The sequence below is a fragment of the Lates calcarifer genome, linkage group LG5 (genome assembly GCF_001640805.2).
Source record: "Lates calcarifer isolate ASB-BC8 linkage group LG5, TLL_Latcal_v3, whole genome shotgun sequence".
Classification (NCBI taxonomy): domain Eukaryota; kingdom Metazoa; phylum Chordata; class Actinopteri; family Centropomidae; genus Lates; species Lates calcarifer.
The window spans coordinates 3,329,682-3,354,298 of record NC_066837.1 but is presented as its reverse complement, the minus strand read 5'-3'; the positions used below and the strand labels follow the sequence as shown (position 1 = coordinate 3,354,298).

Genomic DNA, 24,617 nt, shown 5'->3' with positions numbered 1-24,617 from the left:
AAATGAAAAGACAAAGATTTCTTAGATTAATGCGTGAGTATGTGCTTTTGGTTACACACTTGTTTTTGTATTTGCCAATTACACTTACAGTTAATGAACCTTCCTTCCCTTTTTGCCTGATCCACAACTTTGAAAAACTCTTTCCTGGCCTGTGCAGTTGATCTTCCTGACAACAGGTAAGACCATGGAGACCTGTCACCTCTGGGTGTCAACACTGGTTGCAATGTGGATGTCAAAACCAAGGAGCTAGAAGTGTCAAATGTGCAGGCTTGGTATACTCTGTAGACAGATGTTCTTTGCAATCTCCTGACTCTTTGAGCCTCAAGCTGTATTTATAATGGGCAAGTGTTATTTGGGGGTCACACATGTAACTCATGAAATAACCCACATATTTAACGAGCAAGATTATTAGCCTGGGTGAAGGCCAAAACACTTGAGTATACCACATGCCAGAAACAAAATTCACATTCTGTTCTTATATGTAAATTCATCTTTTGTGCTGTTTAAATTTATGTTTTTCTCTTGTTATTCTTTGGTCATCACTGCAGTGTTTTCCCAGTGTTCAAGTTCTCACCTTGAGTCAGCAGCACAGTGTTTTGATAGTCTCATCATCATCCCTTTCAGATAGATGTTCAAGCTTCTAACCCAACACTTGTCACTCATCTTGAGAAGCTGTCTACCTTAAAAATAGTATCAAGCCTGGGCGGACTGGCAGGCATAAAGCAAAATAGCAGCTCCAGGAGGAAAAATGATAAACCAAACTAATGTATGAATAAATGCTAACATTCATGTTTTTAAATGGGTCTTGTCTACATCCTGTTCAGAGGTTTTCAGTCATGTTTTAATTCAGACAATGTGTTGGACAGTGCATGCTCTTTACCACCATCATCAATACATAAAACTGGAAGATATCCTTTGGAAGAATAGTGTCCAAACCCTCTAGTGGTGGTAAAGCTGTTCTGGTGGCTCACAATTGCCCAGCACTTTACTAAGAGACAGATTTTTTACTTTAATCAGTCACTTTTCTATATTTAAAGTCAACTATCTTTGACACATAGCACCATCTGTTAAAGTGTGGAGGAAAAAAATGTCCCTCAAAGAGGACATTATTTTAAAAAGCAGGAATCAGGCCTTTCTAATATATGCACAGGCACATAAACACAAACTCAAGCAGCAAAACCTCACGAAGTTCAAATGTTTGTTGGTAAAAGATGGAAACGGCTTTGTCTCACAGCAACAAAACATACAACAACTTGTGCCAGTGAATAACATATGGCATCATGAAGAGTTTACCATTACTGTTTGTCCTGCCCCATATCATACAAACTAAGTCACATCAAAAAGTCTGCTATAAATAACTGACCTGAATCACACTAACCCACACCATGCTAACTATCAGTCGGACTCCTGCAGCTCAGAGAGCGATCGACTCCGGATGCATCTCGTTAGCACGGCCCACTGGAGGCCTGTGCTACTTCAGACACCTCCATGCTGCTGCTTCTACTGCTGAGCCTGCTGCCTGCTGCTGGCTATAAATAGAAACCAATCTGCAACCCCACCTAATGAGCACAATCCACAACCAGCCACTGTGTGTGTGTGTGTGTGTGTGTATGTAAAGATACAGCTGACCATGCTGTTTTGATCATGAGTCCACTGCAAATCACTGCTCTGCCAAGGTGTGTGTGTGAAGTGTATAGGTGGGTGGATACGTCTGTGTGTGCACTAGGCTCTTGCTATCTTTTGTTGCTAAATATAGACAAAGTAATTTTCTGAGTTGCCTTGGCAGGATGGGGTCAGCATGACAAGCAAATTGCCCTCTGTCTCTCTCCATCTTTGCATCTTCTCCCTTTTTTCTCTCTTAAGTCTTTTGTCCTCATCATCTTTCTCCTCCTTAACTTGCTCAAATCTTGCTGACCTGTCTTACCCTAAGTATAGGAGGGTGCATGTGTCTGAGAGAATTTGTGTGACTGTGGGAATGGACACTACTTGCATATGTTTCTGCACATCTGCATAAATATGTAAGTATACTGTGTGTTTACGTGCAGTGTAGTAAGTTCTATACTGTGCATAACTACAGTGTAAAACGTCAAAGTGGAATTCAGTGAATTCAGCAGATTTTTTTTTCAGTAACTGTAAATAACTTATTTATAAGCATCATCATGTATAGCCAGTGTAAATTTTCTAGTTACCTTTTCCAAATAAATTCCAGAAATCTTGTGAGTGGTGAGAGTTAAAAAATGCCTTCCCGCATCAAATTAATTTTCTTATGAAACAATGCTAGTGTGTTAGCATACTTCTCAACATGTGGTGCATTAAGGTTAAAACTCTCTAGCCGTGTTAAGAGAGTTACGTGGTGGACATTTCCTACTGTGCCGGCATCAAATGATGTTTTCTGATAAAAATGAAATCAACAGATGAAGGTTACGACTGGGTTCACAACCTATCTCCATACTAATATAATAGTAATATGACGATGGCTGCAACTTTACTGCTGAAGCTATAATGGTGAGTATTTTCTGATTATACAACGCTTGTAAGTATGACATAGTTGTTGCTTGAGCTTAATGTCCCAAGTTTTAAAGCAGTAAAAAGGTGCAGCTGGCCAAAGACACTGCAGTGGTTCCATTTTGCATCTCTTTTGTGCTTAACCTGTTCATTCAGAGCGTACACTGTAGCATTTCCAAAACTGTGTACCGCTAGTTTCTAACACACTAACTGAACCTGGCAGGCTACATTATGTTCACTACAACAAGTGTTGATTCTTCGATTTTGTTTTTGTACAAACCAATCTCTTTATTACATCCTGAATGGATAATGCAATCCAGACAAATTTAAGTTAAGGTTACTTATAAAATACTCGGTTTTGCATACAGTAATGCTGAATTATGGTTCTGCAGTGTTAATGACAAATATATATTGAATGCTGCACATTACAAATGTTACCTGTGGTTATTCTGCATGCACAAGGAATAGATACTGATTAAATAAACTACTCCCAGTGAAAGCTCAGGTAAATACAGAATATTTGTCTGGAGGATAATGGATCTGAACAGTGAAATAAAACTGCACAGATCAAAAAATTATGTATAAATATGTTGAGGCTCATATCAGTAGCTGCAGCTGATACATAACAACCCACACAGCTCTTCATTTTCAATAAGCCCCACCCTTCCATCCTGGTAACGCTGGCTTTGGTCCTAACATCTCTCTTTGGATGAGTCTATAAAAACACTGACTCTGCTGTAAAAAATATAAACCATTGTCTTAAGTGTGCTGAACTTGTGTTTTTCATGGTTCAGTGAGTTCAGTCATGAGTTTTGCATTACAACTAACTGCGGGAGAGGAAAAAAATACTTTGAGCAGAACTGTGAAGAAGGTCAGTCAACTCGTGATTTTTGAGAAATTAGCTCAACTTATGTTTTTAGGCTGAAATAACTTGAGACAATAAAGATCAGCAGTAGGCCTGATTTAAAAGTGGTACAGTTGCAATCCATTCTCAGTGCAGGATCTTTTTCTCATTACTTGGCTTTTATATCCCACCTACCCCCCAAGATTTCCACACCACTCTTATAACTTCACATAGCTTAAACTTTTCGACAGTGGTGCTGAAGTCTGTATTTGCCTCTGGTGTTTTCGTGGTTTCTTTCTGACACCCTCAGTCAAGAGAAACATTAGTTCTTCTTATCTCCTCTCATGTGGTGACATCTGATCGGCCATCATGGACTGATGGTTGAAAGCTATCCTTCTCTCTGTCCTTTCTCAGCGGGGTTAGTGTTTCAAACCTTGACTAATTAGTGCAATTGTCATTCAGTAGCTGCAGATCAATGGTGCTCAGCCCCCTGCTGGGAGTGACACACTGAGGGCCGATCCACACATCTTTCACACCAGGGAATATGACACAACAAAAGGCCTGTCAGGTTACAAATGCTGTCATCGCTTCAAGGGAAAAGAAAATTATAGAGATCAATGTATAAAGTGATTCATTCCAAAATGCTATCTATAATAGGCAGGGCAGGGGGTCATTATGCTTCATTTCCATTTCTGCTTTTGACATTTAAAGTGGTAATCTCTGAGATTCTGGTGTCTTTAATTTTGGCAACATTGTACTTAACCCCCTCAAGATCACTTGTCAGTCAAACACTGAGGCCAATACAGACTTCGTCCCTTTTATTTCTTTGCTGTTCATTGGATTTGTCGGCAAAAATTTGTCTGTGCAGCTTTAGTAGCTATCACTGTCCACATTAACAACCAGGGTAATATTTTTAATATGCATGGGATGAGTGTGGTGTGTTGATTGGTGTGTCAGTGGGCAGGTCCACCATTTTGGTCCTAGTGGAATATCTCAGTAACTAAAATTTGGTCCACATATCCTTGGTTCCTGGAAGATGTATCCTAATAACTGATCCCTGGCTTGACATATTTTGTTTAGAGTCAAACAACTGGATGAATCTATTGTGATCCATCCATACATTGTGATCCACCATTGGGTCAAAATATCAGTTTGTCCAGTATTTTGGTTTACGACAACATACCAGCACAACTAGTAACAGTATGTACTTTGTGCACTGTGCTAACACGGTAAACTAAGATGGTATACATGACAGAAACTATACCTTCTAAACATTCACATTAGCATTGTCACCATGAGCTTGTTAACATGCTCAAAGCACTTGTGCACAAGTACAGTCTTACAGAGCTGCTAGTCTTGATTTAAAACATATCAAAATCACTATTAAGCTGCATCAATGTGGATTTAGAGAATATAAATTAATACAAAACAAAATCTATTTACATAAAACTACTGCAAAGCATCACTCAAGCCAGCGCTGTTTTCCAATTACAACAGTTAAAATGTATAAACCATATAGATTATGTGTACTATACATTCATATTATGTATCACTATGATTTCAGCACACTGATACACTAATGTCTGTCTGTGTAGGTAATCTCGTGTTTTAATTAGTGAGCTTTGCTAAGATGCTTTGGGAAATATGTTCCTGAAGTGCTCTACTGCTACAGAAGTCAATTTACAGTTAATGTAATGTATGCCTTTTCCTCACTCTTCTCTCTTACTTTCCTCCCATGAGTTTGCCTGGTAAAGACGATCTCATTATTTGGTTCGTGCTCTTGAGATGTTGATTCCTCACATGATTTTAATCAACAGATAAACGAACTGCAGGAACAGCACATATGCAGTCACCCCTGAGGTCTAAAGCATATGTATGCCTAAAGAACATCCTGCAATTGGAATTAACACTCCATTACTTTCACAATGATAATTTTTGATTCCAGACTGAAATACTGTCTACATTTTAGTACACTCTGCAGTCTACCGGAACCAATCTACTAATTAATGATCTAATGATCTAAATTTTCCCCTACGTTTGTTGTGGACACTCTTAACCACATAACCACTTAGAGGTTGCAGAGACAGAAAAGGGCTCTTTCATTGTGCTGAGTAAGATGTGGCGTCACTGAAGCATGCAGATCCTGTGACATTTCCACGACATGGTCTTATTTGGGCATTGGTTCAGGGGGGATTCTCCTCCTGTCAAAATATAAACCTTTGTTTGGCTCCCAACAGGAGCTATTCAGAAAAAAAGCAGAGCATTTGCTGCCAGTTTACATTACAGTCACAATTTTATATTATAGCTTAAGAGAACCCAACTAAGAGCAAAACAGATGACAAGCTGGCCACACACACAGTAAGTGTCTGATATTAACTGCCACAGATAAAGCTAAAGAGTTGCCAAAGGCACTGAAATAGCATTTTAGTAGGAAGAAACTATTTCAAGGGTGTTTTCATTGTGATGTATTTCAATTTTTTTTTCTTTAAGTTGTGGACAAATTTGGAAAGAAAATACCTTTTTCCTCAGGGAGAAAAGGCATATTTGTACCACACACTTGACAAAGGAAAAAGTCATAATTTTAGCTAAACATTCTGATATTTTATACAATTTATTTATTCCAAATTTAAGTTTCTTGTTATTCTGTAATATCTCTGTGCAGTGAAAAATGCTCTGCCTGACTGATTTAAGCTTCTCGTTTGCTGTTGTGCTTTGAAACATGAGTAACTGCCATGTCGCCTGGCATGTGGCTAAAAACAACCACCACAAAAGCCAGTTAGATGTACAGGTAGTAACGAAGGCATGCCGTTTTAAAGTTATCTTTACGTGAAAAAATCTACATGTTGTGGCCTGACGTCATAACTCTCATAAGGTCATTATTAATGTCACTAAAAAAACCACAAGATCAGCACCCTCACAGCAGCAGTAGCCCCATGTGTTTTGGTCAAGGACGCGCAGACAAAAATGGGACACTCTGGCTGCTGTGGACAATGACCTGATGATTTCCAAGTGAGCAAGACTGTGACTTTACCCACCAAAACAAACTTCTTTCTGTTAGTGCGCATAATGCCACTCTATCGCTACAATATGTCCCTTTATAGTGGACACACTGCAGTCCTTAGGTGTGCCTCTGTGTAATGCAGGTGTGTGTCATCTTCATGCATCAGTCTGTGCCTGTACAGAGCACAAGACAAAGGGAATAATTACCTCGAGTTTAATGTTATCAGATCGTCTGCCAGTCGTCAGCGATGAAAGCCTGCAATAAACAGAAAAACAAAAAAAGAACAAGTTAAATCAACCATCAGTGTCATCCACGGAAGAAGGGGCAGGTCCCTGCCTGACACACCACGGTGAGTGGAGGATAATTAGAAGAGAGTGTCCCTGATTGGTGCATTTGTCTACATCAAAGAGAGCTAACTAGGAAACGAAGCAGCTGGGCAGGCTTTACATGGAGGAACAAAGCAGCAAGACACAATCATGGAAATATTGAAAAAATAACTGGTGATGAGCAAATAGAATTTTCACATGGCAGATTCAGCTCATGTGAACCAGAGGCTTAAAAGTGACATTAAAAACCCTGTGACATTTAGCCCAATGATGCTCATTATCAGGAATATATCAGTTCAAGCTTACAAGTTGAAGGGGAGGGGACAGCAGAGTGGTCAGAACAATGGGGCCTATGACGCAAAGACCGCTGGTTGGGGCTCTGAGGCATGCTGGGAGACAGCTCTGAGACAGGAAAGGAAATGCGTAATTCTGACTGTTACTTTCCTCAACAAGCACCATCAGAGTGCTCAGTGTGAGACTGCAGCAGCAATGAACAACTCCCCAGTATGAATCAATGAAACGGGATCAGTGTGACACAGAGCATGAGGGAAAAAAAGGCTAAAAACACTTGTTCCTACACTGTGCATAATATGATTCTTCAAATTATCAGGCTTGTCTTTGGGTGGATCTGGCTGTCAAAGATGTTAATTTTAAGTGTTTTGAAAGCATGAAAGTATCACAACCACTGTCCAGGGTGCTGATTCTAAAGCTGTTCTAGCATTAGTGCATTTGACACCCCTGGTGTGCACAAATGGCCAGTAGCATAGGGGCCTAATGTCTTTGGCCAGTTTTAGTTCCTTTTGTCCTTTCAGACCATAGCCATTCTAGTTTCTAACAGAAACATATTGTGAGGAGGTAATACTTATTTCTAATTATTTTTGCATTTCAACAAAGCTTATAAATTTGATAGGCCTATGAGCCGGTGATTCTAGTTTAGCTAATGTGTGTTTACATTTTGCCAAATTGGCACTTGTAAAAATATGCCAAATTAGCTATAATCAGTTTCTGATGGCTATGACTGAATTACTTAAAAAAAAAAAAAACTTAAGTCTAATTAATGTCAGGAAAGTTCTGAAGCATCTTTTTCTATGGTCTAACCAGATTTATGGATGTTTATTTGCATGGATGTTTGTATAGACATTGGAGATGATTAATGATACCCTCAGCAAGAGTAAGTCAGACTGAATGATGTACACACTGTTGTATCTGTGTGTTAAGATATGACTGAGAAGGGGTACAATTTTTCACTCATTCACCTCATACGGTGTCACACTTCAATTCTCCCACTCCCTCCTAGGTAGGCTTTTGGCTTTGTTCTGCAGGATGTCTATGTGTATTACAGATCATATCCTGTAATTTCTCAGTGCTTACAGTGAACAGTGAGTTCAATTACCGGTGTGCACAGTGAAAAATCCACAGCCCTCCCCGTAATGTTAATCCTGTCTGAATAGGGCTAAAGTGTAAAGGCTGAAGGTGCTTGAAACACCATTTAAAAGTGTATGTAATGAGCCAGCTGAAGCCTACACTGAGTGTGGTGTCACCCACTTTAGTTATGAACATTCTCTGTAATACACCATAATGCCAAAAACCTCTTCTGACCACTGTCTGCCATGGCAGCAGTGCTGTGCTTTCACAAACTGTAACCGTGTGTCACAGTATCCAAATAAAGATTAGCTGCTATTTCTCTCATCTTAAAGCCGCTATTATTAGAATTATCGCATCTTTCAGCATAAGTTCATGTTTGTTGGGAAATGAGATGATCCCAGCAAAACCTTATGCAGTCTATACAAAGCTTTCAAGTCATTCAGCTTCATTCTGCCCTGACAGCGTGCATGGGGAGGACACTATCGTGAGGGAAAATACAAGAAATACAAGCAGTAAATGAGAGGTTGTCATGAAAAACATGACAGAAAGTCAAAGGTGTGTCACTTGTTAGTAACTTAAAATTATCTGTTTTCTGTTCACCGGGATAAAATACAGTATATAGTGTTAATCACACTGCAATATACTTCTAAATCAACAAACTTCCAACTTCCATTAGGTCAAATGTTCAAACTGATGGTTGTAAAAAACATTTTTGGGTGTGACTTCTGTTCAAAGTTGGAGATTTGGTAACCCAGTTTATCGTCCTGAATGTTAGCCTTGGAACAGAACACCTTATCAGTGAGGGATGTTGGGAATACTGGAATCAGTAATCAGTCATCAATCAACAACCATCTGTCAGGTCATTCATCAGTTAGACTGAGTGGAAGTAAATGCTGAGTTCATTTGTCTTCACTGGGCTTAGATGTGACTGTGACATGCCGACGACTTGAGCAAACACGAGATGAATGGAGCTGAATGGAGAGGAACCACGCAGACGTGCATAGACACATGGGCGCACATGGACACAAACACACACACACACACACACACACACACACCTATCCTTCAGACCTTTCAACTGCACTACCTGCTGAACCACTGCTCGCATTGGCAGGTTATCTGTTCCAATTACTGCCACTGTATTTTGACCTTCATAAAGCTACTTGTGTTAGAGCGCTAATCAGTGAAGACTTTGAGAAGTTAATGTGTTTTGGCATTTGTGTGAGCGTGTTCTTATACTTTGGAAAGTGAGGACATTTCGAGGACATCTTCGAAGCACTCTTTAAGACATGGTTTTAGAATAATAGGTAGGTTAAGCTGAGCATTTTCTCTATATGAGCTAAGTACACTCTATCTCTGTGGAAAACAAAAGGTTCACCACCTCTGTGGATTTACACGAGAGTTCACATTTTAATATGGATATGTATTTATCACATGTTTATATAACACTATAAAATATTCTTCACATTAATCAAGGTACTGTAAAGTACCATGAGAGAGGGGCAATTCATCAATATTACACATTACGGTCAGTTTGTGATGTAGTTAAAAGAGCCTCCACCAATGTTAGACATGAGTTAGTTTACCAGACAAGAAGACCACTACTTAACCAGTGAAGACAGTTTCATAATGTGTACAAAAATTAAGACTGCATTACAAGTTGGTGGTGTAGAGTTTGAAAGATGTGGCAGCAAGGCAGCTGTTAAACTGCATTGTGGGAGATCTAGAATCCAGTGCTTCCCTGAGCCTCTTCAGCTTCGACCATTCAAATTCAATACTGCCCCTTTAAATCTATATTAATACATTTTGGGACACACTTTGTGGCAGACAAATTTTAAAACAAGCAGACAGACTCAGCCCTGACCTAACCTTGACTCTGTGCTGTATTAGCATTCGCTTGGAGTCATGTTTCTGACCACCTGATGAATAAAGGTCCAATATTCAGTCTCCTTTTAGCTCTGGTCTGCTCTGACTCAAAATTAAAATATATTTTGACTTTTAGAATATCTAATTCTTGACTAAATGAAGTCAGTTTTAACCTCATTTCCTCATACATGATATCAATAATAGTAGAGAAAAAATACAAGTACATCCTGCTCAGATAAACTCACACGGACTGGAGTTTTTTTGTTTTTTTTTTACCAAAGTCTCTAACCTGGCAGCGGGACATATTACAAATGTTCCACCTATAAAACAACTTCAGGTACATTAGTTTTACCCAGAAATCCTATGTTTTTTACTTCAACCTAAAGAACTGCCAAGAACTTATCACAGTAACAGAAGTACAACACCACACACAAATATCTTTACCTCCTTCACACACTTGGTTCTTGCAGTCTATTGTATCTAGTATCTGTGCAGAAAAGGATGTACACACAAAATGTTGTAATGCTATTCTGAAGGAGCCCACAGCTGAAAGGAGACACAAAGATCGTTGTCTCAGCAGGAGAGGAAACAACTGAAGTAGTCAACTGTGGTTTGAGGTGTGGAGTAACTTGTTCCAGTAAGGTGATGCTTTAGATCATAGCCTGTCATCCACAGAGTCCAATGGACACCCTGAACACTCATTCACACATCACCACTCCAGGTACTGCACCCGCCTGACTATGTTCAAGAGCAATTTGACCATCTAACACTAGACAACAGGAAAAATAAAATATAAATGATACCTCCAAAAAGGAGTTTTTTTGGCATCCAAGTCCTTGGGAAGGACAACTCAGAACGCTCTGCCTTGTTTAGGTTTATTTATGAGCTCATATAAGGTGATAAAAAAAAATCAAATAGTGTGAAGGGAATATAAAATGATCTCATCTCAATAACAAGAAACTAATGATAAAAGAAACTGAATGTCTATATATATATATATATATATATAATAGATAAACCGCAGCATAAATGTACATTTAAAATAGAACAGATTGAATGTGAAATAAGGACATAAGGACACATTAAAAGCAAATTCTGTGCAATATAATGGAGACCAACACCTTAATGCAAATTGCTTTTGTGAACCTTAGATAGATAAACAAGAGGCATTTTAAAGTTGGAGAGATCAGATCTATTGCAGGGTTGAATTACCTAGCATTATGTTTTACAGGTTACGTTCAGTCCTTCAAACTGCCTTCACAAACTCAGCTCCCCTTTTCAGAAATTGTAGTTGTACTTTTTACACTTAGTTCCTCCCCTTCTATCATTTAAGTCTATTGAATCCAGTTCATTTCTGAATGGGGATATTTGCCCCTTGAGGAGGACAGAGCTTCAATAAATCTTTATGCTTGAAACAGTGTCTCTTCATTGATGCTGATGTGCTCATAGACTCAAATTATGTAAATTGCTGACCTGTTTTCAAACAAAGTTCAGCTTTGAGCTAATTTGACAACCACTTTAGTCTATTATTTATCTCCAGCACAGTGTGAAATGTGAAAATTACAAGCGCAGTAAAGATTTTTTAGATAGGAACAACTGATTAAAGGCCGTAACTGACTCATGAAACATGTATTCTAACTGCTGTGTAACATGAACTGAAATAACAAATGCTTATGTTGTCCAATTTGAGCTTTCAAATGAATTTTTGCTCTAAATTAAGCAGTTTGTAAATATTGTGTAAAAAGCTGCTCAAGGAGGAAGCTTATGAGTCTCCTGTGTCGGTGTCTTTTATTCACTTCAAAATAAATTTTCAAGGTTTGTTTGTCAAAAAAGGAAAAAAAAACAAAAAAAAAAAACAGACTAACCCTTTGACTTCACTGTAAACAAGTGAAACAAGTTTTGACTCCGCTATAGAATACCTCCCATGGAGCCAAACATCACATAGACACCAGCAGATGACTCCTACTGTTTCTAACTCATAAACTGCTGAAACCCCACAGAGCTATGGGTTTGTTTCATCCTTCACTGAGCCATCAACACACACACACACAAACACACAATTCATATTCCCTTACTTCCCAGCGCCTCACACTGACATTCATTTCTTAACCTAAACCCCCACCGTAAAAAAGAAATCCAATTCCTAACTAGTGCTTTGACTTGGGGATTTGAAGACTGGCCAAAATCTCCTCTTTGATGAATATGTGGCTTCAATAATTGATGTGAGGCTCATCAATGAGGCACAGACCTGGAAACAGATGGAGCTGCTGAGGGTTAAAAGCAGGCCTTTCCTTCCTTGTGTGCAAAGAGCAAATCAAATTATATACTTTGAAGGTATATTAAGATTCGGCTTTTGGTTTTGACTGATTTTCATTGAAAAATACCAAGCTCAGCGCTCTCTGTTGGCTCACCTGATTAAGTAGGTGCCATAAGTCCTTACTATTAAGTCTTTATAAGCCTTTCATTCCAAATAAATGAGGAAAATACCCAAATAAATAACCTTAAAAAAGGAAAAATACCAAGGTCTGTCAAAAGGATCTGTTTAATCTAATGTTTGTGCCCATTCATTCTTACCATGCACATATCTGATAGATAAATAAATAAATCCTTACAATAGAACACAGAGAGGATAAATTGTCTAAAATTCAAATCAGGCCTCTAGCTGAAGATATTGATAATAATGTATTTTTGATTCAGATTTTTGTATCATTAATTGTCTTTTATCCAACCGTCATTTTCAGTTTTCAGCATTCAAACACACAAATACTGCAAATGTTCATTTTTGAAAAAACACAGAACAAAACTAATGATCCCTATTCATGTACAACTTGTCATATAGTCAGTGGTTCAGTACTAATCATGCTGTAGTGTTTCTCATAGCAGATCACTAGATATAATTACTGTGTGATTACATATGGGGGTGAATGATGGTGAAGTGTTGGAAAGGTTTTTAAAAGGCTTTAATTTTGGCACCTAATTTAATATTCCCAGTGTTTCTGAAATGTTCCACAAAGGTGTCCACATTGTCTTATAAACTTCATGTCATTCAGTCCATTTAAAAAATATCCTACTGGCACCATGTCCATTAAATTTCAAACAGCTAACAGCTAATGTATTTGGTTCTTGCTGCCTCAAGAAAAGATTTGCCATGTGTTTTTTTTTTTCCACCTGGTGTCTAATCTGCGACTGGGAAGACCACAAGTCTAAATACATCCAAAGCACTTTGAAGACACATTTAATCACATCAACAATAAACTTTAAGTACAGAACATCTCCACTTCAGATATAATGGCCACACAAGAGGAGATAAACATTTGTCCACATTAATGCTGCTTGCACTGTGGGATCTTTACTTCAGTCCATTAAATAAGAGAGAGTGTCAAAATTAGAGAATTGGAAAATGTTCCTCTAGTTTATGGAGGTTTTAGTCGCATAGCAACAGCAGTTCACAAACAGCTTGTCCTCAAAGCATTTGTTTGGCACCTCTAGCTAAAAACAGATTCACCCTGTGGACACAGAGTGAATGAGATCTGCTCAGTGATGAGTCGGCCACATGGACGACAGTAATGACAACAAGCCGCTTTGACCTCACAGTCCCTTCCACCACCTCCCAAAATATACTATAAGTAGGGGTGGACTGGCAACTTTGGTGGACCTGGACCCCCTAAAGAGAGAAAAGCTGGGTCAGGTACAGCGTGAGTGAGTGTGCAGAGAACAGCGAGGTAATGACTGTAATTCAACTTCACCTCCTGGGTAAGTAAGTGAATGTTTAAAGCTTGAATCAATGAGAGCTAGCAAGAGGGGGAGACCACAGGAGAATGGGGAGACTGACACAATTCATGGGTCAATGAAAAAGAGAAATGGAAGGAGAGGAGTGAGAAAGATGTGGGAGAGAAAGAGAGAGAGAGATGACAAGAGGAACTGAAAGTCCGCCTTAGATTTGACAGAGGCAGAATGATGGATGTATGCAGGTAGAGAAAAATACACAACTCTTTCTTCCCAAAAAGCCACCGCTTTACCTGAATGGTTCCCCGAAAAACTCACAGGTCACATGTGAGACACCACCAGTCACGCCCCCAACAATACACACACATGCTCATCCTCCACTGTGATGATCACAGTCACACACACACCAGATCAACACAAACATTAATCACAGCTGTAGTCTAGAAGGGAATCCAGCAGTGTATTTCCCTCAGGGCAACAGATCGTCTACTGTTTCAGCTCAGCACCCTCACTGAGTAAATGTAGCTTTTCACCCTCAGACACTAAAGTCTACTGTCTTAGTATGTGTTTGAATGGCTGTGTATCTTTGTAGCATTGTGTTATGTGAATGGCACTGGCTGTGTTCCCACTGCAGTATGATGTAGGATCCTGATATACTAAGATAACATATGAGATGGAGAGGCAAAGAAGCTTTTCCTCTGCCAAGTCCATTATTTGAGTGTATTATTGTGCTTACACTACAGAAACAAACAAGTTGAGGTCACACTTTAACTATGCTGGGATGCAGTTTACCCAAGATTTGGTCAGTTTCACCGATGAGAGTTAAATGACGAAATATTACGAGGCACATGCACTGTTACTATGGTCACCTGTGGATTAATACACCATATACTCTTATTTAGAGCTGATATTTTATGACCACGGTATAAATTTTGATGAATAGATTATTTGTGTAATGGAACTTAAGGTTGGACACTTGCATGTCCAGAGCTCCTCGTTAACTACCTGCACATTTCAGCTACAGTACACTGACAATACTCTAACTCTAACTAACTTAAAGTTGGAAGAAACAGGAGCTCATTGAAAAGCTGAGACAATTTTATCCCTAGGACCACCTATAATGGTAATAGATGGTTGCATTTCAGCATTTACAGCATTTGCAATAACAGTGTTTATAAAAGGCACCTTTGTTTCATAATATGCTGTAGTCTACAGCACACCCACGCACTCACAAGAAATTCTGGTAAATCTCAGTTCCAGAGTTAAGCCTTAACTTATATATATGTTTATACCATTTTGTATCTATTTGGATGAATGTAGAAATATTGTACACAGATCACATTTACCTGTCTGCAAAACGGAGGCCTGTTTCACCAAATCTGCCGCAATTTACAACATGAAATCATTCCCTCTCCTGTTAATTTTGACATGTTTAACGAATCAAAACAAACACCATGCATGAGCTTGCAAGAGCGTTTAGGTTTGCAGATTCATAGGCTCCAACAGTTGTGCAATAATATACCTGCCTCAAACAAACTTTGGATCGGAAAGATCAGAAACAAAATCCGCACTTGTGCCCATGACAATTATAGTTCAGAGGAGGCAGGTCTACACCACATCATGAGCCATCCTGCCCCTGCATTACAACAGGTTTCAAACATGTTTGATTTTCTTGAAGCCAAACCTGAAGACAAACATACATTTGTAGTTAGGGCACCTTGAAAACAAGTCTGAGAGTCTCAAGAGCAGCATTAATGAGAGTGCAAGAAGACACCAGACAGGGAGAGAGGCAGACACACACATAGTGCAGCACACAGCCACTAATGACATTATATCAGTGTATACTGATATATTATACTACATTTTCCTGTTTAAGCAGTGTTGCCTTGTGAAATGGGCCTCAGTTCCCCAATTTTTATTTATTTATTTACTTTTTCATTGATAGTCAATGTTATCTTTCATAATATTCTGATTATTCTGTCTTTCATAACTGCAATTTTTAAACTTTACTGTAACTTTAAAGAAAAAAAGAAGCTGCAAACAGTCATTTTAAGTTGCCATACTCCTGAAGTGGATTGTGGAGAGACTGTATGCCTGACTGACTCTTTCTGATTCTGTCGCCCTCAGTGTCTGCAAGTCCACACTCTTACAAGTGTGTGTATAGGTGTGTTGTTTGACAGGTAAATGGAGCTCTCTCACTCTGCCTCCGCAACAACAAGCCCATATAGTCTGTTTCTCACCTCCTCTCTGACAAGAGTCTCTTCTCAGCACTAATAGTCGAGCAGACAGCCTCTGCTCTCATTTTGTCACTCCTCTGTTTTTCTCCACACCTTTTCTTGACCTTCCCCTGCTCCCGTCCTCTTGTACCAGACTGCGTCTCTCCTTTGCAGTTACAGAGTACATTAAACTCCACAACCTCAGGCATTATTTTCTTTTTTGTTGTTGTTGTTTTTCACCTCATTTACCACCCTCCCTCTCTTTTACCTCCATTCTTCCCTTCTCTCCCTCCCCATTAAGCTCTTGTTGCACTGCAACATGCTGGACCAGGTTCAACATCACCCCAAACAAATGCACCCTGTCCATTAATTTCACTTTCACCTCCCTCTGTTTCTCTCCTCTAACTTTCCTCTCTACTGCTGTCACTCTGTGATTTAGATCCACATTGTCCTAATATTTAGTTTTATGTTTGATTTTAGGCATAATATTGATATTATGTCATATGAATAGTGAGCTGATTTAATTTTTTTCATAATTGCTCCAAGAGTATGGGAAATGTGTGGTTATATCAGATTAAAATATGAGGAGCAATGGGGTCTCACTGTTAAGAGCTGAACAATGATATAACAGTCATCATGTTTTTTGTGTAGTAAAATCTGTGAGGGAAAAAAAGAAATAACAGATATGCTTTCTTGATGATGAAGTGGGTTGTGGGAGAAATCAGAAAAGCCAGAAGTAACTGGACCAGTTGTTCAGGGTTCACATCCTGGATGTCATGCGTGTGGATGGTTGGGCGAAACAAAGTATGTGCAAGGCAACTCCTCAGCTTCTCAAAGAAGGATTCATTTTCACCAGTGACCTTTTTTTATTTAGGTAGTAGGTCTTGTGGAGCAAGTAAATCCATAACCAAAACTGTTGAGATACCTTTGAGCAAGGTATTCACACTCCAAAACTGATTTATCTAATAAGGCTGTGGAGAGAAAAAGACTCTCACTCTAGAAAGAGACTCCAGAACAGCACCCTCTTATCAGCTTTCATTCCTCATCATACTGTGCTCCCTCCACACAAACTTGAGTATGGGTGCTGGGCCAACGTGCTGCTTTCAGTGAAATTTGCTACATATTTTACAGCAGGCAGCCCCAGGCCATAAATCATCTTCTGGCAGTCTAGATGTATGAGTGTACTCACACACTCTGATACTGCTCATGTGTATTTGTTGTTGTTCACAACCACCAATCCAAAGGTCAGGCCTATCAAAAGCTGTGTGCTTTTAGCTGCAGCATCAACACACATTTGGAGTATTTCCAGTCATCTCATTCAGGAAAGGCTCAAACGGGGTGTTGCTCATTGCATTTGGAATGGTGACTGGATTCATATTAGGAAAATTAGTTGACACTTTCAATTACAGCCACTGCATTTCATAATTACAACCTAATCAGAAAGTGAGAGGATATAGTCTGTGGCAGCATTTGCATGTCAGACATTTAACTGACACTGAGAAATGGCAGGGAACGATAGGGACTGGCTCTCTGCAGCCAATCCTCCAAATTCAGCTGCCAGTTTTTAGATGATTCCAGATAGCAATGTTCCATCATTTGCTACAAGTCTGGGTTACATTCTATAAGGTTTGTGTTGGAGGCAGCTGAAGTGTAAAATGGTGGGGTTGAAACAGATGAGTCACTGGTTGGAATCCCAGGACTGGTATTTTTTAGAGTAAACCAAATAACTGTTGTTTGGAGCAATGCACTAGACCATTGGTTGAAGACTGTGTTTAACTTTTTCCTACTTTTGATTGTAATCCACATCCATTCATTTTCTGTCCTCTGGGCTCAGGTTGCAACAGGTTAGGCAAAGTAGCCTATACCTCCTTCTCCCTAGCCACAACCTGCAGCTCCTGCTGGGGGATAATGAGGTGTTCCTCCACATGGGAAATGTTATTCCTCCTGCATGTCCTGAGTCTGCCCTGAGGTCTCTTCCCAGTTAGATGTGCTGGGAAACCTCCATAGGGAGATATCCAGGAGGCATCTAAATCAGATTCTCGGACCACCTCAGCTGACTTCTTTTACTGCGAAGGCAGTTAAAGGAACTTCTCATCTTTTAAAGCTGAGCCCAGACCCCTGTGATCTTATCCTTTTGGTCATCACCCAGAGCTCATGGCCATAAGTGAGGACTGGTAAATCGACCACTAAATGGAGCAAGAGTACATAGGACATGACTGTTACAAAACCTGCATACACAACAAAATACATAATATGGCAAGAAGGCTTAATGGATATAAATAAGATTAATATCGTGTGGAATTGATTTACCCTGTTGATCTGCTGTCTTTTGCTGTTACCAAGCAGAAGAATCTATCTTTAACCTGTTCACTACGAGGCACATTTCACCAAAAACAAGATGTACTTTAGCATATTGCAGCAAATTTCCACCATCCATCTCTCACTGCAATCTGACAGCTGACTTCTTCCGAGGAGGACCCTGGAGAAGTCATTACAGCAGCGGATGTCCACTTCCAGAGCAGCTTCTCTCTGACTCTATATCTTTAACATTCTTCAGGCATCACAGATGAAATTTAGAGGACCAGCCTCCTTAACCTTGCAAATAATGAACTGACACAACTAGTTTAGTATTGTGCTGCCTTGTTAAATCACACTCTGTTTAGTCTCATTTGTGGCTGTTCACTCACATATTACCACGTATTACCGACCACTACTCGCCTGCTGATAGCTCTCCATATTTATGATTTATGTTGGCACCAATGTCAGAGTACATTAAATCCTGATCCGTGCGTGCATGTGTGTGTACATGTGACAAAATGTGTGAATGAAAGTTATATATCACAAATGTATCCCCGTCCTTCCTACTGTGACTGTGATGAAACATGATGTCAGGAGGAAGTGCCTGAGCTCTACGTACACAACTCAGGTAGCTGGAGACAACTAGACAGACAGGTTAAGAACTACCACACTCTACTTGGCCCTGTACCTAAAAATGGTGTCAAAACAGAGGCAGATTTCTCAGTGAGAACCTGCATCACTGCACTTTCCAGGATAAACAAAAGCTTGTAGGGACAGCACAAACAGATCATGCTGAATGTTGTGCTATAAATATTTTCCTCCTCTCACAGTTTGGTGTCTCTGTGACCTGACAAAAATACAGAAACTGCTGTGAGTGACTGCATTTAGAAAAATACCTAGGATCCGACAGAGATTTAAACCACCTGTCTGACTTGACCTGGCAAATTGTATCTAGATAGATTAGTTTGATTAAGTTTAGGCAAAGAAGCTACTTGTCAGGTTTAGGAAAAGACCATGGTTTGGGTTCAAACAAATACTTCCTTAGAAGACCTTCATTGTCATGGTTACAACAGTAAACACGTAGTTAAGGGAATGGGTTCACATGAGTTAAGATGCTTAAGGCAAAGCAATTCAAGACATGAAAGGGAGGCATGGGGGATGTGACCATCATGGAGATCAGAGAATATTGTACAGCAGGAGATGTCACACTGTTGGATGCAACAGAGGATGTTTACCTTGACAGTGTCTTGAATAAAAGACCCTAAGGCAGCGGTTAGAGTGAAAAGCTTTCCTATCTGAACTATATGTGTTGCAATGCCAAAGTGTGCCAATAAACTCATTAAAAATCATTTGAAAAAGAAAAAAAAAATCAGTTTGAGAAAATTGGTGCATGCAAAAAATTCTGCTCATTCACGGAGCTTAAAAATTAATCTGCAGTTTACCTACATGAGGCCCATTGTGAAGAAGAAGCTTTGACTGAATGTGTGAAGTGAAAAAGTCTGCCCTGATAATCTGCCTGTCATCATGTGCTGTATTTACAGAGCAGGTGGTTTGGATTAATGTTTTTTATCAGTGTGATCAGCTAAATTCTACTTGCAGGTTTCTATTCCATCTGAACTACCTGAGTATGAAACTGATTTCTGTGGCCTGAAACCTATATAGGTTATATTAACTTATATAAACCCTTTGTCATTTACCTGAGACAGCTATAAACATCTTGGGATCAATGTGACTTCTTTTGTTACCTTACTATATAATTAGAGCACTCTGTTTGTTTTTGAACATGCAGCTGTTTTCTAACTGCTGTTTAGCTTTCATGAAACGTTTTTTTCCAGGTTCTTTATCTTCCCTTATACTCTGATCACAAATCCTCTAATCTTAGCTGTTACTCACAACAACAAAGCATGAATATCATATGTGAGATATTACCATTCAATATCATACTTTTCAAGGTTTTTCAGTCACACTGTAATATCATAATATTTTTCTCTGACACAAACTTTGGTACTTAATTAGTTCCACAAATCTGGTTTGTGTCTAAGTCCTTTAAATAACTACTTCAGTCTGTCTTAATTTGGATTTAGTCAATGGACCCAGACAAATAACTTCTGCTTGCATTTTAGTCTTTTACACTAAGATTGACAGGAGCTTAAAAATACCCTTGTGTGTAACTGTAATGTGACTCAGCAGTTTTCTTGAAAGGTACTTTCACAATTTAACACCTTTGCTGACATTTATCCATGGTCTAACAGGAGTCAACATTTTGCTCAACGCCACTACAGCAAGAGTTTTGTATATTGAAGACAGTGTGTTGACATTTATTACGGGGTTGAATATGTGACCAATTGGGGTTTTTAGACTCTATTCTGTTCTGTTAGTGCTGTCAGATATTTAGTGGTCACTACACGAAAAATGAATGATATGTTTCTAGTGCAAGAGGTAGCTTTGTTTCAAAATTGCTCAAAATGCAATTTCATCATCTTCCAAAAAAAGCCCTTTTGTCTAAGGAATAAAAAGAAGAAATAGAATTTTCTAGAAAGCTACTTCATTTTTCATGGCCCTGTTTATTGATTTTTCTTCCCATCAAAACTTCTGTTTCTCCCTCTCTTCAGTGCTCATGTGGCCCCTTACTGAATAACCACTCACTTCTTCTTCTCTCTCTTCATCACATCCTCCACTCTATATTTATTTTGTTGTCCATCAAACAGACTGATGCATGCCACCCACCTCTCCTTTGTGCTACAAAGAGTACTCATCATCAGTGAGCACAATAGGCAGAAGTGCCAGCTAAGTAATGACATTTATACATACCAGCTCAATGTCCTCTCTCCAAGCAGCTCCTGTAACCTCTAACAAATCTTTCTTTTATAGCAAAGGCATTGGTAGAATGTTTGTGAAACATCTGGCTCCTTCTTTTTGTCTCATAAGGTCACATAGGCACTGCATCGATATGAATGTGCCTCCATACAAATGACAATGGCTAAGGCACAGATGAAAACAGAATGCAAAGAAACAATACATATTTGCACTTCAAAATCAATATTTTCCAGCGGGCATGGGTCTATAAACTTCCAGTGTTTGGGATACTAAAAAGAGACTTACAGAGCTAAAGTTTCACTTTAAGCTCCCAGAAGTTTTAGCAACACAAGAGATTAAGTAATTGTTTATTTATACTTTCAGTATTGAGCATAATTTAGGTGAGCTGGGCCCAAACTGCCAAACTGGCTTTTTATCATCAACTGTTTGAAGAGTAGGGGTCCTCTGTCTGCTCTCAGTGCCAGTAGGCTCAAAGAGGTTGAGTAAGTAGAGCACAACCCTGTCTCCTAGCTAGTCTACATTTCTATACAACTAAACAGCCACAGTAAATAGACTAGTATATCATGTCCATCTGTGACCACGCTTATACCTAAATCCTCCATTTGTCATACAGACTGGCAGCTTTCAACTCATTGTTAAAGGGTGAGACAACCAAAAGCTATAAACAAGTAATAAATAATAATTATGCAACCCAACAAAAACCAGAGCAGTCCTGATAAACTGTAAGCTTCAATTCAGACAGAACTGTTTCATACAACATTTGTTTTTTCAAGTTGACTTTGGATATATCAAAATTAAAGCTGTGTATAAATTCTGTCTTTGTCTCTCTTTCTATCACCTGCTGAGACAGAGATCACACTCTTTGCTTTTCCCTGATCAGCTAATGGTGATCAATAAATGAAATTAAACAAAAACATGCCAAATTATTCTAGGAAGGTTTCTTCACTGTGGGCTCACGATGAACTTGAATAACCCTAGATCATGTCCTATGCATTCATCTCTTCTCAGAAACAGAATTTAGCAGGGAAAGAAGTTCTGAGTTTACAGTCGTGTTTACTGGCCAGTATTGCCAAAAGGCAAAGCTGAGCTTAAAATCAACAGGTAAGACAGATGGTTTATTATTATGAGATGCTATACTGGCATATGGTAGTAGCTGGCTACAATTTGTACATTGTTATTGCCACTAAACATATAACAGGGATGGATTATTAGCTTTTGTAAGCCAATTCTGGTTTATGGTGCTGGACCTTATGCTAATGTTTTGTAAATTATTGCTTTGTGTCCAAAGTAAGAACATCCATTTCTGTTTCAAAAAGGATTAATATTGTCTTGGTTCAGGATCATGTATAAAATTTGGCAGCGTGAGTCAGCAATAGTTGCGTCTGGTCTCAAAGATGTGGGTATAAGGCACCTTCTTTTTGCTGCACTGGGAAAAACAACAGGTTTTGTTGAAATCCTGTGTATTAAATTCCCTCAGACTGCAGCCAAGGTTTTTAGAAATTTAGTGGTAAATATAAATAATTTATTTTTGGAAGCATCTTGAAAAGTTTATCAGTGTAAACAAACCTCACTATTTAGCATTGTTTAGTAACAGAAAAAGTGTTGGTTTGTGGGATTGATTAGCACTTTGATAAGGGCAGTATGGAGCTGTTCACCTTGGGCATTGTAGGGTTCAACAACAGCGATGCTGAGATACTGAATGTCAACATTTATATTTTGTGCCTTTAAGTGGAAAATGTCACATCACCAAAAAAGTATCAAACATTAACCAGTGTTTTCCTTCTATTGCTGTAGAGTAAACCAGCCTGCATCACAGTTCTGTTGTCCATTGTGCTACCAGGTCAAGGTTTGCTGTTGTGCCCAAGCATACATAAATAAAGTGGTAAACCATTGGCTGTTGAGAGGCTGAAAGTTGTGACCAACCGAGTGTGCACTTTCTCCAACCTCAGGGACACACATGACATGAGTCAGGTGTGATTGGGAACACGTATTGATAAAAATCATTGGCTTACCCATAATCACCGACAGCTCAAATATACCCAACATCTGACTGAATAGTGTGTGTATGCTATGTCTGTGTGCATGTGTGTGAATGTGCTTGTAGTGCATTTACTGTGTGTGCTTTGTACTAACGTGTGTTTCTGAGCGTGTTCATACGTGTGTGTCATAACACATGTTCCCTAATCAATGCATCTCCACTCAGTAATCAATGTGTGTTGATGAGGTTTGGTTGAATGCATCTCTCAGGTTTCCATAAACTGTACATGTCATTTCCTAGCACTGCCCTCCATCACCATTACCAATCTGTCTGTCTGACTGTGCACAGGAGAAGGAGAAACCTGTTATCACCATCAGAATTCCCTGTACAATCAGCCAATAAGCTTGAAAAGAGAGCAGGGCTGTAACTTTGTTATCGACGGCAGCTATGCGGAGAGGACTTTTCAGATAATTTCACCTGTGAATGACATGTTAATGTGTATAACAGCAGAAAAGGTGCGTGGAGCTATTTCTATTCCATCATGCCAAGATATTACTGGATAACAGCCTCCACATAAGGAAAGCTGTCAATAAGATAGTTCTACATATGTAGCAGGCACAGTTAATGAAGGTTCTATACAGTGTAGACAAGTCTATAAAAAGGAAGTAGTTTAAGTAGTAATAATTTAGCTATTAGCCAGACTCTTATAGTAGTTTTTTTCTCACAGCCTAGGAGCTCTGGTCTTAAAGACCTGACCCTTAATTTTCAGACAGACTGACAGACCAGTAGTCTGGCTAGTGTCTAAGAGGTGGGGTAGCAGATGGTGAGGGCTGATGGTGGTGACTCACAGCAGCAGCATGACAAGCTTTGATGTGGTCCACAAACACACACACACACAACTGTATGCTGTAGAAATTTCTGTACATAGTGTATCTATGGTGACCTTGGTGCAAGGTGGCAATAGTTACACTGTTTTTGTAATAAATGTAAGATTGGATTTTACAAGTGACTGATTTTATCATCACGACATACTGTAGAAACATGCAGACTAATCTAATTATGACCAATGAATATGAGGGTGAAATACAACTTTTCACCCAGATAATAATTGGCCAGTCTCCCAGAGGTTAGTGCACAGCAGCAGTGTGGAAGTGTCTTAAATCCTACTAACATTATTTTACTGGTGCTTTACAAACACCTTAATTCCGCAGTTTTTTAATACTTTCCTTCAAGCCAAATGTGTAAAATATTTACTCCAATGTATCATTATCTCATTAAGTTTTAAAATATATTGTGATTACTGCAGAAAAATTAGACCATCAAGTAGAAAATTGGTCAAATTTATGTGTCAAGATGTGTTTTTTCTTTATGGCTCATCCTAAAACTTTGTAGTTTCCACTGGGATCATAAAGATTTCCTTTAATCTCAAACAAACACACACACACATTGTTTTTGATCTCAAACACACAGCAATTCTGTCCAGGAAAAAATCCATCACAAATAGTACAACATTTCACAGATGAAGTGGACCTGCAGGTAAAGCCTTCCCCTGGCTAAATAGGACAGTATGCTACAAGCTCTCCCCTCATCTGTGTAAAAGTTTTCTCAGATTGGATTTGTATCTGCATTGGAGTGGAGGAAATCGGTGAGACTCGCACTGTTATTTGCTTAGGCA

General features: G+C 39.1%; 1 protein-coding gene across 1 annotated transcript in view; it reads right to left on the bottom strand.

The window, feature by feature from the left end:
• The window catches only part of LOC108880837 (protein phosphatase 1 regulatory subunit 29), a 148,566-nt gene that overhangs the window by 53,073 nt on the left and 70,876 nt on the right, over nt 1–24,617 (bottom strand). The window contains exon 5 of the mRNA XM_018672558.2: nt 6,557–6,605. The gene's annotated coding sequence lies outside the window, so the exon portion shown is untranslated. The remainder of the gene's footprint in view (nt 1–6,556; nt 6,606–24,617) is intronic.